Below are 13,323 nucleotides of genomic sequence, written 5' to 3' on the forward strand. Positions count from 1 at the left end.
ACCTGCCTCTCTAGTTTCACGTTGATGTTCTGCGAAGTCAATCAGGTTTTGTCCTGTCTGAGAGTGGTGGAAGTGTTCTACCCTGGGTTCGAACCTGCAGCCCTCACTACACTGAACTCAGATCCACACTAGAATCGCAGCTTTTTGAACTTGACTAAAATTAACAGAATTAAGAAGCATTTATTAAAAGCCACCAGTAAAGTGCAGCAAGCAGGGTGGTTTGAATCTTCTTCAGTTGCAGTGCTTCCGGTGTGTGTGTGTGTGTGTGTGTGCGTGGGTGGCACAGCAAGATAATGGAGAACACAATTCATTCATTCAAAATCGAGGGGGATTTGAATTCCTGTCCCTGTAGTGTATTCAACACGACTTCGTCCTGCTCAATTAGCAGAACACAATCAAGGATAATATTACTGCAAGCCTGAGAAAGGCAGGATTCATGGGTCAGCTGTTACCCTGTTCATGACTATGTGAGAATAGTACCTTGGCGCTCATTAAAAATTCTCTGTGTATAGAAAACTTACAGGAAATAAATGATGATAATATTAGAATTAATAAGGGTGACCGTTAGTGACAGACATTCAGACACTTGTTCTCAGCGTAAGGGAAGATGTCAAACACATTTTTATTTATTTACCCGTCCGAGATTTATCGGAAAAGGGAACAGAATCAAACGTTTTATTGTGTCCGCGTGTTGTCACAGATGTGGGGTAGCTTTGTGTCGGACGCAGGAATGTTTTTTAAAGGAGCCCTTAAATCATCGCGTCTTTCTTTTAGGAATGAAGAATAGACGTTAGAGCCGCCCCGACACTCCTCATCGGGGGAAGAGCAGCGGTCAGAATCTGAGGACACGTCGAGGAGGAAGGGGTGGAGAAACAGAGATAATCTGAGGACACGTGGAGAGGGAAAGGATGAGGAGAAACAGAGATAATCTGAGGACGCATCAAGAGGGAAAGGAGGAGGAGAAACAGGTTGAGAGGGAAGGGTGAGGAGAAACAGAACGCTTACTGTTCTCTCCATCTTTTAGGAGCAGCAGGAGGACAGGCGCACGGACGTTTCTGTCACAGGACCGAAACCTGGGGGGAAGAGGGGGGTGGGGGGGGTTTGATCGAAAACACACCGGTTCTGCTCAGCACTAAGAGTACATAAACCATGAGGCCGCGCTGGCAGCCAATCAGGAGCCTGGAATGAGGCTGGTGCCGGCGACTCCAGCCAGCGCCAGGAAGCTCTGGGAGATTTCGTGATTAATCGCCCCGAATAAACCCGGACCATTCTCTCCAAGTCTTTAAACGCGGGTGTCTGGGTGGGGAAGGGGGATGGGGGGGGGCGGACGGGAACGAATCTCACACGCGAAAGGCCGGGTGCGAGGTGTTCCCCACATAGCGGGGCAACTCCACCGCCACCCCAGCTTCTGTCAGAAAGCAACAAAACAAAACTGAAAGCTTGAGAAAAACCCGGACCGGATCTGGGCGGAAGGGCACAGAGAAGGATACAGTATTACAGTTGGCTTCAGCTGTTTTGCTGCTCAACCGAAAAAAAATGGCTCAAGGCAAATCAGGCATGTGGCCATTAGTATTTTATCTGTGTGGTTATTGTAATCTCATCAGATGGATTGCTGTGATGCAATTTTATTTTTTTAAAACTGTGGTGCATCGGTTGTGATGGGCCTGATGCCTGTTAAATAAAATAATAAACTAAATGATATAGCTGGAGCTGTTCCTATGAGCCGCGGGTGTGACCGCCAGTTCCACGTCGATGTCGACGTGTTACGTAAAAACATTCTGAACTAAGTCCACTAACCCCACAGGGTGCTGCCATGGACCCGGGCTGAGTCCACTAACCCCGCAGGGTGCTGCCATGGACCCGGGCTGAGTCCACTAACCCCGCAGGGTGCTGCCATGGACCCGGGCTGAGTCCAGCCTAAACCCCGGGTGCTGCTAGACCCTGGCGATCCACATAACCCGGAGGTGACTGCCATGGACCCGGGCTGGATCCAGACCAGAGACACCTTGGGCCTCACTTGCTAAGACCCCTGGCATGTGCAAAACCTTTTAGCACACGCACAGAACGACTAACACAACCAGCGATGGGTGCAAAAGAAACGAAACGCCGCGGCCATGTTATGGGTCTTGCGCGTTGCTAAAAGGTTCAGCGCGCGCTGAGTGCCTCGGTGAGCCAGGGCCCCCCGTGTGTGATTAGGGTCTCGGGAAACGAACGAGCCGCGCGGCTTCCTGGTGTTGCTCAGCGGGGACCTCACTCCAGGGCCGCGGCAGCCGAGCCGCGATGGCGAGAGGGCGAGAGGGCGAGAGGGCCAGAGGGCGAGAGGGCCAGAGGGCCAGAGGACGCTCATTTCACAGATCGTTACGGGCGGCGTGGAACCCGAAAAAAAAGAGTCCCCACCCGACCTTGCTTTCCACGCCTCTTCCTCTCCCTCTCCCTCTCCCTCTCCCTCGGATGACGGACAGGTCTGGAAGCGTTCGCGATCTCGAAGGCCGAGGGGGACAGAACCCACAGTTCGAGGTCGTAGACCTCCCGACAGGCCCGGGCAAGGGAAGGGAAGGGGAGGGGGGCGGGACCCGAACACCCAAAGAGTTCGCCTGCGAGCGAGCAGGAAGCACGAACAGCACAGAGGGCTAACGGCTACACGGTCCTGACACAAAACGAAATTTGTGACAAACCCTAACATCTGCAGCCGAGCCTGTGGCTAACTGTTGACTGGAGAGATTTCGCGTTGGACACAACTACTCTATTGTGTGGTTTATTGCGATTCATTCAAGCATGGAGGCCTAATTGTTCCCATAATGCAACAGTAGAGCACAGCGTCCGCTCCCCTGCATTCTGAAAGTTAGCACCACATTGAATACGTACATAAAAGCACAAGAAACAGATATGCCTTTGCTGTAAATCATAAACACTGAACAAACTGAAACAGCAAAGCCACTGTACAAGAGCTGAGACTGAGTTTTCCCAGCACCAGAGTCCAGGCCTGAAGGGCCGCAGTGTCCGCTGGTTTTCAGTGTGTTTCAGCACCAGCGGTTTATTCAAGCCGTCGAGAAGCTAATGAGTCTGCACACCTCATTCTCAAGGCCTCAACCAACCGTCGATTGACAGAAAATCGCAAATACATGCAGACACTGAGCGCCCTCCAGGACTGGACTTTGACACCCCTGTTTTAATATAGTACCACATAAACTGTGGTGTGGAAGCTGTCCATCCATGTGACCTTTGCATCAATAATTTGTAGATTTACAAGCGAGAGCAGATGTTCTTTATTTTTCAATAAAGAGTAAAAACATAAAACATTTTTGGGACTCCACTTTATCGATTTGAGTATTACATTTGTTATTGTAATTATGCACTCAATGTGTTTCTTGGATCGTGCTGTATCTACATGCAAGATTAATGCTAAATTGTGCAGATGCCAGAGGTTTGTCAGTAAAAATTTTATTTATTTATTTATTTTTTTTTAATAAAATGATAATTTAATATTTTTAGCTTTGACCTGGTGCACACACAAAGTCTGATAATTCTTGGACACGGTGGAATATTTGCTGTATGCAAGTCCAAATCTGTGCTGGTGAGAAATGGGGAGAGGCAAAATAACTATGGTTTACAGATGAATTATGAGGCTAAAAAAATGGTACCGCCACAAGGTAGAATTTTATGAGGTCATTAATTGAGCGAGAAAACTTTGCATATGACCGGACGGGTGGGGGGGGCGGGGGGTTGAGTGATTTAAACCAGATGATTTTCTTTGACTCTCTCTAAAACAGAATTGGACTGAAGTTCTAACCATCAAAACATATATGGCCCTCCAGCTATCCCACAGGACACGGAGTGGGGGGAAACAGTTTATCTTCATTCGACTTCATTAATCAAACTAATCAAAACATGCCCTTATCCATTAGAATTTGCTGGAATAAATGGGACCTTTACAAAAGTTCTAGGCCCCCGGTTTAATCTAATCACGGAGCTCTTTGTCCTTAAACCTAAGTTAAAGAAGTTGAATGGGAAAAGAGACTAGCTTGACCCCTGTTTAATCTGTCTAAATTCAGGGGGCTCCATATAGTCAGGGGACCCTCTGACAGACTGAAGAAGAGACAGATATGTCTGCCCACCGTTGCTTGGTTACATCCCGCCACACTTGATTGAAACTGTGCACACAAGCCCACATGATACCAGACCATGGGGCCCATCCACACACTGGAACAGAGCCTTAACAGACACCAGACCATGGGGCCCATCCACACACTGGAACAGAGCCTTAACAGATACCAGACCCATCCACACACTGGAACAGAGCCTTAACAGATACCAGACCATGGGGCCCATCCACACACTGGAACAGAGCCTTAACAGATACCAGACCGTGGGGCCCATCCACACACTGGAACAGAGCCTTAACAGATACCAGACCATGGGGCCCATCCACACACTGGAACAGAGCCTTAACAGATACCAGACCATGGGGCCCATCCACACACTGGAACAGAGCCTTAACAGATACCAGACCGTGGGGCCCATCCACACACTGTTACGCAACCTTACCTGGATGAGCCACCCAGCAACCCATGTTGGTCCCATTTCCACAGCAAGCAGAGTGTAGAAGGTTCTATTTGTTCTATTTGTACATAATATATGCTTCTCTGCCATGTTTAATGCATTCGCTGAATAATAGCCAACTGGTATCGATATCAATGTTCATTAAAAAAAGGCTAATAAAAAATGATTCCAGCTAACTTATGGCCTAATAACGCTGCGCCTTCCTCAAGTTCATGATGAAACTGCAATATCTGAGCTGTTCTGTAAAGCAGGAGAAAGAAGAAAAAAAATCACTTTTTTTTTCATAACTCATTTTCTGAGATGATGCAAGCCCTGAATATTAAACAGAGACGGTGGTGTGGAATTAAACTAATACATTACATCAAGTGTTTCTGTTGGACCCGCAGCTGTGACCGGAATCAGCGATTACTAGCGCTGTAGCTGTTTAGCATTCCAGGTCATGTGGTAATGTGCTGCCAGGTTATACTGATGCGATGCATTTTTTTTTTTTTTTTTTTTACATTGGATCAGTATTTTTGGTATTGAAGATATTCACCTTATAAGGTATACAAGAGACAAACTACTTCACAACTCAGCAGAAAAAAAAGTTAAGTTTTCTTCTTTTTTTTTTTTTTTAAGTATCTTGGAGGACAAAAACATTTTGCAGTGAACAATTATTGCAGCAGTGATGGGTGGAACCCCTAAGCAAGGGTTTCACCGGAGTCCCCAGACCCTCTAGATACTGATCCCTAAATCTTCATAACTTTTACATTATTTAAACAACATTTCCCATAAATTTCAGCAACTGGCAAAATTTTGTCTTAAAAAAATTTCGAACTGTAACACCAGCTAACGACTGCTGTGAATGACTTGATTGAACAAAATGTCTCTCAGAAGTGAGGTACATCAAGACAGATCAATATCCGCAGACCCAGCAGGAAGAATTGATATCCACACCACTTAATGAAGGCGTAAGAATGTACCTCTTGCAAATAATTAATCCAGTCACATTATCAAGGCCTTCCTGTGGAATGCCAACGGGAGAAATGGCAGCACTGGAAAACAACGGTGTTTATACAGAAATAAATTCAAATACAAAATGCAATTTTTTTTGGTAAAATAATCATAATATCAACAAACTCAGACTTATTTTTGTATAGCATTATCGTGCATTTCAGCTGAAAGCAAGGAGTTTGAATGGACTAGAATCCATTAAAACTGCATAAAGGACTTTAGAGGTACTACCAACACATGACCAGTAGAACCAAGGCCTGGCATGCATCTATAATGCTTAGATATGCGCGGCGCCTCATTTTATATCAGTTGTTCTCTATTATACAGACTTTTCTTTCCCAAATGAAGGACAAAAAACTATCAAAAGTTGGTGTGCAGGGGTCTTTGGTGCATCCACACACAAGGCCATACCCTTAAAACACTGTCAAGAGGCATTAGGATTTTACCACTCTCATTTCTGCTATTCTCACTTGTGCAGCAGGTAACCCCCCCCCAGCAGATGACCCCTATACCCCCCTCACCCCCACCCCCACCCCCCACATCTCCCTCGGCGTCAACAGCAACAGTTTCGCCAGAAGGGGCAGACGCAGAAGACAAGAAATAACGGAGGGGGGGATGGGGGGGGGGGGATGAAGCCGCCATCTCTCTGAGACTCTGCGTTTGGATCAGCATGCGCTGCGCTTGGTGACACACTCTCAGAGCGGCCCGTTGCTACGGCGCCTCCTGTTTCAGCCAATCACGGCCTCAGCCCTGGGCCGTGTCACTTGTCAGAGTCCATTAGACGCGGCGATGGAGTGGCGACGACGTTTTTTCGGGCGCGTGTCGATTTTCTCGATTTTCATGTCTGCGACTCTTGGTTTTTTGCAGCGGTTCGAGGTGACGGGGGGGGGGTTCCTGGGGGGGGGGGGTTGCAGTGGATCATGAGAAGGTTATGTAGACTATGTTAATTGCATGGGCTGGGTGAGACAGACAGAACACAAACAGTGGCTTACTTGTAGCACACATCAGATTCCCACAGGATGCAGGGCTTAAGAAGTTCAAAAGCTGCCCAAACTCTACTGAACCTGGGAGATGACAATCTCGGAAATGTCCCATCACCCCATCAACCTGCCCCCCCCACTCCCCCCCCCCCCCCCATGTTTTTTGAGGAAGAGATATCAGGGTTAACACAGGGAATTTTGCTATCTGCATAAATGGACACATACTGTATTTCATATTTATACATCTAAACATATCAATCATTTTACAGTTCATATAATCTAAGAAAGATCAAGGGGCTGTCAAACTTCTTTACTGAGTTTGAAACAAACACTGTTTGACGTGTTCAGCTGAGCATGGTGAAAACTGAGTGGGGAGAGCACAGGTCTCAAACATTATGAATAACATTATTCCAGCATCATAATTATCAAAATTATGTCTTCAAAAGCCATGAAGATAAGAGATGATTTTAATAATTATAACAAAATACACCCTCCAGCTCTCTGTATTGTAAATAATAATAAAAATATTTTAATAAATAAATATCTTTGTTTAGTCTAATAATTTGGCTATTATTATTGTATAACAATTATGGAAATGTTATCAGCTACATGGATGTTCAAGAACAAAAAAATAAAAAATAAAATGCAAACCGTGCTTTTATTACTTGGAAATGGTTGGGCAATAGCACAGTTCTCGGCTCTTGTTATGTTCATAATTTATATCAGCGGCTTTCTTGGAGAATGACGACGACGACAGTTTAAAAACAAAATCCAGGAAACTCCCACAGCGGTCTTGGGAAAGGAGAAGTTAGCAACTCAAGACTATGTGGCCTGTCCGAGAGAGAGAGAGAGAGAGAGAGAGAGAGAGAAAACTGATCTGACCACACAGATCTGAAATAAAACAGATTTGCATTAATCATTAGAAAAGCTAAATCTATGTTTTCTATAACCGCTGTCCAATGTAATGAGATATCAAAACACAGTATTTTTTTAAGTGTGTGGGTGGGTATAAACTGCAAGATTTTTTTCATAATCTTTATTTTTATGTTAATCTTTCATTTTTTGTGTGATGGGGTTACATTAATGTTATTCTTTTTTTAGTGGTAGTCTGCTGAAATGGTAAACACACCTACTACCGTGCTGAGAGAAATTTTCATCGAGCCCCTGAAAGGTTCACACATGCTCACTAATGACCTGCCAGCAACATGTCATTCTAGTCATGAACAGCTTACGTACATTTTCAAATTCCTGAGATAAAAATAAAAAAAATTGGTTGGGTTGTTATGCCTCAGTCTTGATTTGTCAAGGCCTCCATTCCTTCTGTTAGGTGTAATAAATAGTCTATTTATGAAACGAGCATTTGACGGAAAGAAAAATGTATGTCACGTTCATGTCAATTTAGTCAACATATAATTTTTTACACTAAAATGTGCAATAAATTGTTCATGTTTTGTTATTTACTTTCAAAATTAAATGCTAATTGTATTTTTCAGACAATGCAAAATATGTCGATGTAATTTCCAAGCCACACATAGTTGTTTGTCATTGTAATTTACATATAAACGATTCATTATAAATATTGCACCTGTTGTCGATACATATGTTCAAATCAACAAGTTCACGTGATCAGTAAATGCTTAGCAGACGCTCTTATCCAAAGCAACTTACACTGCTTACATTCTTTTTAGAAGCGATCCATTTATATAGCTGGAAATTTACTGAAACGATTCAGGTTTTGTAGCATGTTTAAGGACAAATGACAGTGCCCCACATAAGAATCAAACCGATGGACTTACAAGCTCTGTTCCCAAACTAAACCACTGACCAAGGAAACTGACGTCAGCAGCGTGTGTGAGTTGTCATCGGTAGAGAATTAATAGATACAGTATCCTTGATGTTCTTTCCCATGGAAAATTACAGAAAAAGCTCTGGAGGTACGCTAGGTACGTAAACGTGGGTCATCACAAATGTACTGAGCAGTCGGTATGAATTTTCCAGTTGTGGCCCAGCAGAGCTGCATAATATTTGGCATGAAGGTTGAATTATTATAAAGCCCTGGTCTGATACGTGAACTCATAGAGCACACTCATAGGCATATTTAATGTTGGCATTTCAGTCTGGTTTTATTTTTGTGTTGAGGACATAAACTTGGTCTCCACTGAATCATCTCTGTGGCAGGCATTGTGTGTAGAAAGAGATCCTTTTCACCCACCTAAGCATTCTGTTCCGCCCCCCCCCTCCCGAAACTCATGGAGGCCAAGGATCAGAGATAGTTTTCCAAAGTGAGACACACACACATGAAAGCACAGATATTTCCTCCGAACGGGCGCGGTCGAGGTGCAGATGGTCCCGTCTCACCCCGCCCTGCACTGTCCTGGGTTCAGGAAACACATTGATGGGAGGGGTGGGGGGTTGACTGACGGGCGACAGAGGTGGGGTGGTGGGGAGGGGGGGGGCGGGGTTCACTCACGGAGGATAGGGGTGGGGGTATGGGGGGTGTAGGGTTGTCTCACGGAGGACAGAGGTGGAGGAGTGGAGGGGGGTGTTCGGTTGTCTTACGGTGGAGAGGGGTGGGGAGGGTTGTGGGTTTCGTTTTCGCCACACGAAGGACAGAGGTAGGGGAGGGGGGTGTTATGTTGACTCATGGAGGACAGAGGTGAGGGGGCGGGGCCGGGAGGGTTGGCGGTTCCCCTGTCTCCGACAGCCAGGCCAGGAAGTTGGCACTCACCCTGGGAAAAACGTGGCTCTCGCAGACCCGGCCCGCGTCCCACTGGCACCGAAACAGCTCCAGACGCTCCGCACATGCTGGGCCGCCCCCTGCAGAGCCACATACCACAGCCAGAGAAAGGAGGGGGTCAGAGGTCGCGCCTATACCAATAACCGCACCCCCCCTCCCCCCTCCCCAAAACCCGGCGGAATCAGCAGCCAAAAGCAAGAGGTGTGGACACGTTCGACTGTCTGCGGCCCTCCTCACGTGCTCCCAGACAAAAGAGCTCCCGTGCAGTCGGTCGACACTGGCAGTTGACTTTTAAAAGTTTGGTTGCCTAGTAACAGGGAAAACAGAGGTTTGGCGCGCAGGTGGTCTTTGAGGCTCAATTCGCGGAGACTGCCCTGATTGTAGACCTCGTTGACATCCTGTTTTTGAGCTTTTTGAAAATTCAGAACACATTCCATTTTCCCGCATTTTAACAGTGGAAACCCATCCCACGTCTCATCCCTCTATCTGAACCGAATACACGTCATCTAGTTACAGTTCATTACTGCACGATCTCTCTCTCTCTCTCTCTACTCATTTCCTCTCAGAGTTGTACCACCCATTACTCAGACTGCGTTCTACATTTAGCAGTGTACTACAGATGAAAGTACGAAGCACACGTGCTGTTTTAGTTGTTTTGCAGCCCACAGCCGCGGGTGATCTTTTGCATTCGCCCCCCCCCCCTCTGTTTTATTCGGCCGTACTGACGTATCTGGGCTGACAGGGCCGTGGATGTGATAAGCTCAGAGGGGACGCGAGATTCCCTTCAGCCCTCGCCCCTCTCCTAACTGACAGCCTGACCTTGTCCTGCTAATTCCAACTGGCGTCCCCGCTCCCCCCGTACCCCCCCCCCGTACCCCTTCAAAGAGCCGGGCCCCGAGAATTTCCCTCTTTTTTAAAGCGGAATTAAAATCAAAGGATTTCGGTTTTTTTCTTTCTTTCTTTCTTTCCCCCTCTTCTCGTCCGCCTTTGAAAGCAGGTCTCTCGCTCCGTTCGGCCAAGCAGAGCATCCAGCCCAACGGCAGCCTTTCGCTCAAAGGTCTGGAATGTGTGGAGAACAGGAGTCAGGTGTGTTTGTGTGTGTGCATTATTTTATTTATTTTTTAAAAGCAAAAACTGGAGAATGTTTCTCTTTTTCTTTGATGAAATGTACTGCGCTTCGAGTGTATATAAATAGCACAACGTGGCTGACAGTATATTTATTGTTCCAAATAGCATAAGTTAATAATGCATTTTTTTTTATCTGACTACTCAGATGTAAGTGGCTGATACTGTTTTTAGTTCTATTTAAATTTTTTTTTTTTTTTTTGGTACAAAATTTTAACATGCAAATCCTACTCCCCAGACCTGTACATTACAAGCATGAGCAGAATGCCAAAGATTGTATGTGGATAAAGCTTATGAAGAACACCCACCAAGTTAAGAAGCCATACTGCCTGTGGAGTCTTAGTTTAACAGGGTGATGGAACACTCACCAGAGATGTTCGGCATTTTTGCTTTTTAGTGAAAAAAATGATTATTAACAGCATTGCGCAATTAGGCTTTAAATTTTTGTTTTACTTCAAATGTGAGGAGGAATCAGACGTTGAGGCAATATGGACTATCCTTTCATCTTATATGGGGAGGGGTCGTTATGTAATTTATACAGATGTTTGCCGTAAAAAGCTCATTTAGAATGTCAATGCTCATTATCAACTTAAAATCTGTTAATTGTTACTGTAAACTTTATTTTCAGTTCATAGACTTGCTAAGTCACAAAGCACATTGTTCATGTTGAAAATAATCGTTCCATATTGAATCTGACCCCATCAATTCATTTCAGCCAGAATTGAAGATGAGCTTAAGTCTGGTGAATCACGTGGAATTCATGCCGAACAGACGCAAGTTTCCAAGAAAAGTTCGCTCAAGTTTTTTAAAACTCAGGGCTTTTTTTGGTGACCCAGAACACATACAGTACAGTAACTCTGCAGGGACAGCCTGAACGATGTTCTCCTGCCACATTTATACAACAGGACAGGATCACTATCAAAATATCTTCTGACATTTATTGCCTGGCCTGCAACAAACTTCAGCAGAAACATCACAGGCTTGTCAATAAAGCACCAGGGAGCCACCAAACAAGAAATGATAGCCCACAAAACCTTTACACAGTGCGGTGTATCACTACTGCAGTGTATTTTAGTTTGTTTCCACAAATTTGAAAAGGAACAAGCTTTCTCTTTTTTGTCCTGCTCAACTTCAAAGAAAAATTCTGTTTCTCTGATGTATCTTCGTTTTTTTTTTAAGGGATCCTGAAATAATTTTGGCTTGACCGTACCCAAATCTGAAGAGGGACCTCATATGAATTAGATCTAAAATGAGTTTCCACGGAGCACATCTGGGAAAAACTCCAAATTAGTTCGTAATATGAATGCGCTTTGAGAAGCTCATCCATCCACTGTCCTTGAAGTCACACAATTATAATCAATAAAAACTCAAAGATACCTCACCTTACCTCACCTTCCTTTATTGCCAAACTACTGATCTCTAACCTGTCAGCACTACGAACTATGAAATTTAAAAAAACTTTATATTTCCTGTGTACTCAATTTGGATTTGGATTTCACATTCATACAACGGCTTTAATCAGGAGAAGACGCAGCATGTCCCACTTCAGGAAAAGATTCCAGTAATTTAAAAAAATAAAAATATGCTCCTGAATGTCCCAGATTGTGAATGAATGATTCATATATGACCGAGCTGAAGCCTTTCACCCTGAACTGAACTCCGGCTCCTAACATCCTGGTTAGCCACAAAGGGATGAGACACATTTCAGTCCTTAATTGCTTATGGCCTGGAGGGTCTGTGCTTTCAGGCAGGGGGTACGGCAGGTTTTAAAAGGAGCTTCCCTTTCCCCAGGTGGGCCGCACCTGAGCGCAGACGGACGACGGACGGGCCGGGGTGAAACGGACACGGTTGATTTATGCGTCGCCCGCTAAGAGAGAGAGAGAGCGGAACGGGGCGTGTCTCTGCGCTGTCACCTGACACCGCGCTCGGCTTGGAGCTCGGCCTGACAAGATCCCCCCCCCCCCTCGAAACTCACGGATGAAATGATGGCTTCTGACAACGAAGGGGGAAAAAGGTAGGTTTGACATCAAGAACGGAAAATATATACGTGCTGTGATAAAAGACAGAGCTCAGCACAAACGTCTTCTTTTATTTATTGTAAGCACGTAAAAATCCCTCACTACAGGACGTACAGCTTATACAAAGGCCCTGAAGAGATCTCGCCACTACTTTTCTGAATAAATACGATTTTAAACTGTGACAAGCAAGCATAAATGAATATGTCTGCTTGCATGAACCTGCGTCTTGAGGGCAAGGGTTCCAGGGTCTATTTTAGGGAAACCGCAACGGTCAGCCGCGGTATTCAGAGAATGAAAAGCGAAAATGGCGGAAGTGTTTGTAGGCCTGATTCAGATGTAATCGCGATGGTGGTTGTGGAGCTTTTGGTTGCATATGGTTCACTGTGAAGAGATCAGCTTTTTTTTCTTTTTTTTTTTGTTTGGTTTGCAATTCCGCAACACCACTCCTAAGAAATAACCACACACAGAAACACACTGGGAAATACAAACTCTTGAAGTCACTTAGTGTTCATTGTGGGAATTTTGTGTGTGTGTGTGTGTGCATTTTTGTTATGGTCACTTGTTTCCGATGGGTATTGTATTGTCCTGAAGTGGTTGGAGAGGAAAGAGACCACAGACAGTGTAGACAGGGTTTTGTTTGGTTTAGTTTCTTCTGGGATAAAATTTTTCCATTTTCGGGGAATCTAGCTCACTTCCTGTCCATCCTGCTGAACTTAAGAACTGGAATGACACAGCAAAATGCTCAGTGTTAATTCAACTCTAACAGAGTTTATAATGAGCTCAATAAAGGTTACATTTACTTGTTGCACACCGAAAATTGATTGTGCGTGAGTAGTGAAAATCTCGTTTTAAACAAAAGACCTGACACAAAATAGATTAATCGGCGCGGTGCAATGAAATAATACACAGA

The 13,323-nt window shown here is 45.0% G+C and overlaps 1 long non-coding RNA gene across 2 annotated transcripts in view; it reads right to left on the reverse strand.

Moving 5' to 3' along the window:
• Positions 1-6,828: 6,828 nt before the first annotated feature.
• Positions 6,829-13,323, reverse strand: part of LOC135255835 (uncharacterized) — a 50,453-nt gene continuing 43,958 nt past the window's right edge. For both annotated transcript variants that reach the window (XR_010330290.1, XR_010330291.1), the window contains 2 exons: positions 9,262-9,350; positions 6,829-7,364 (listed from right to left, as the gene is read on the reverse strand). This is a non-coding gene — a long non-coding RNA (uncharacterized LOC135255835). The remainder of the gene's footprint in view (positions 7,365-9,261; positions 9,351-13,323) is intronic.

This window comes from Anguilla rostrata, chromosome 5 (genome assembly GCF_018555375.3).
Source record: "Anguilla rostrata isolate EN2019 chromosome 5, ASM1855537v3, whole genome shotgun sequence".
Classification (NCBI taxonomy): Eukaryota; Metazoa; Chordata; class Actinopteri; order Anguilliformes; family Anguillidae; genus Anguilla; species Anguilla rostrata.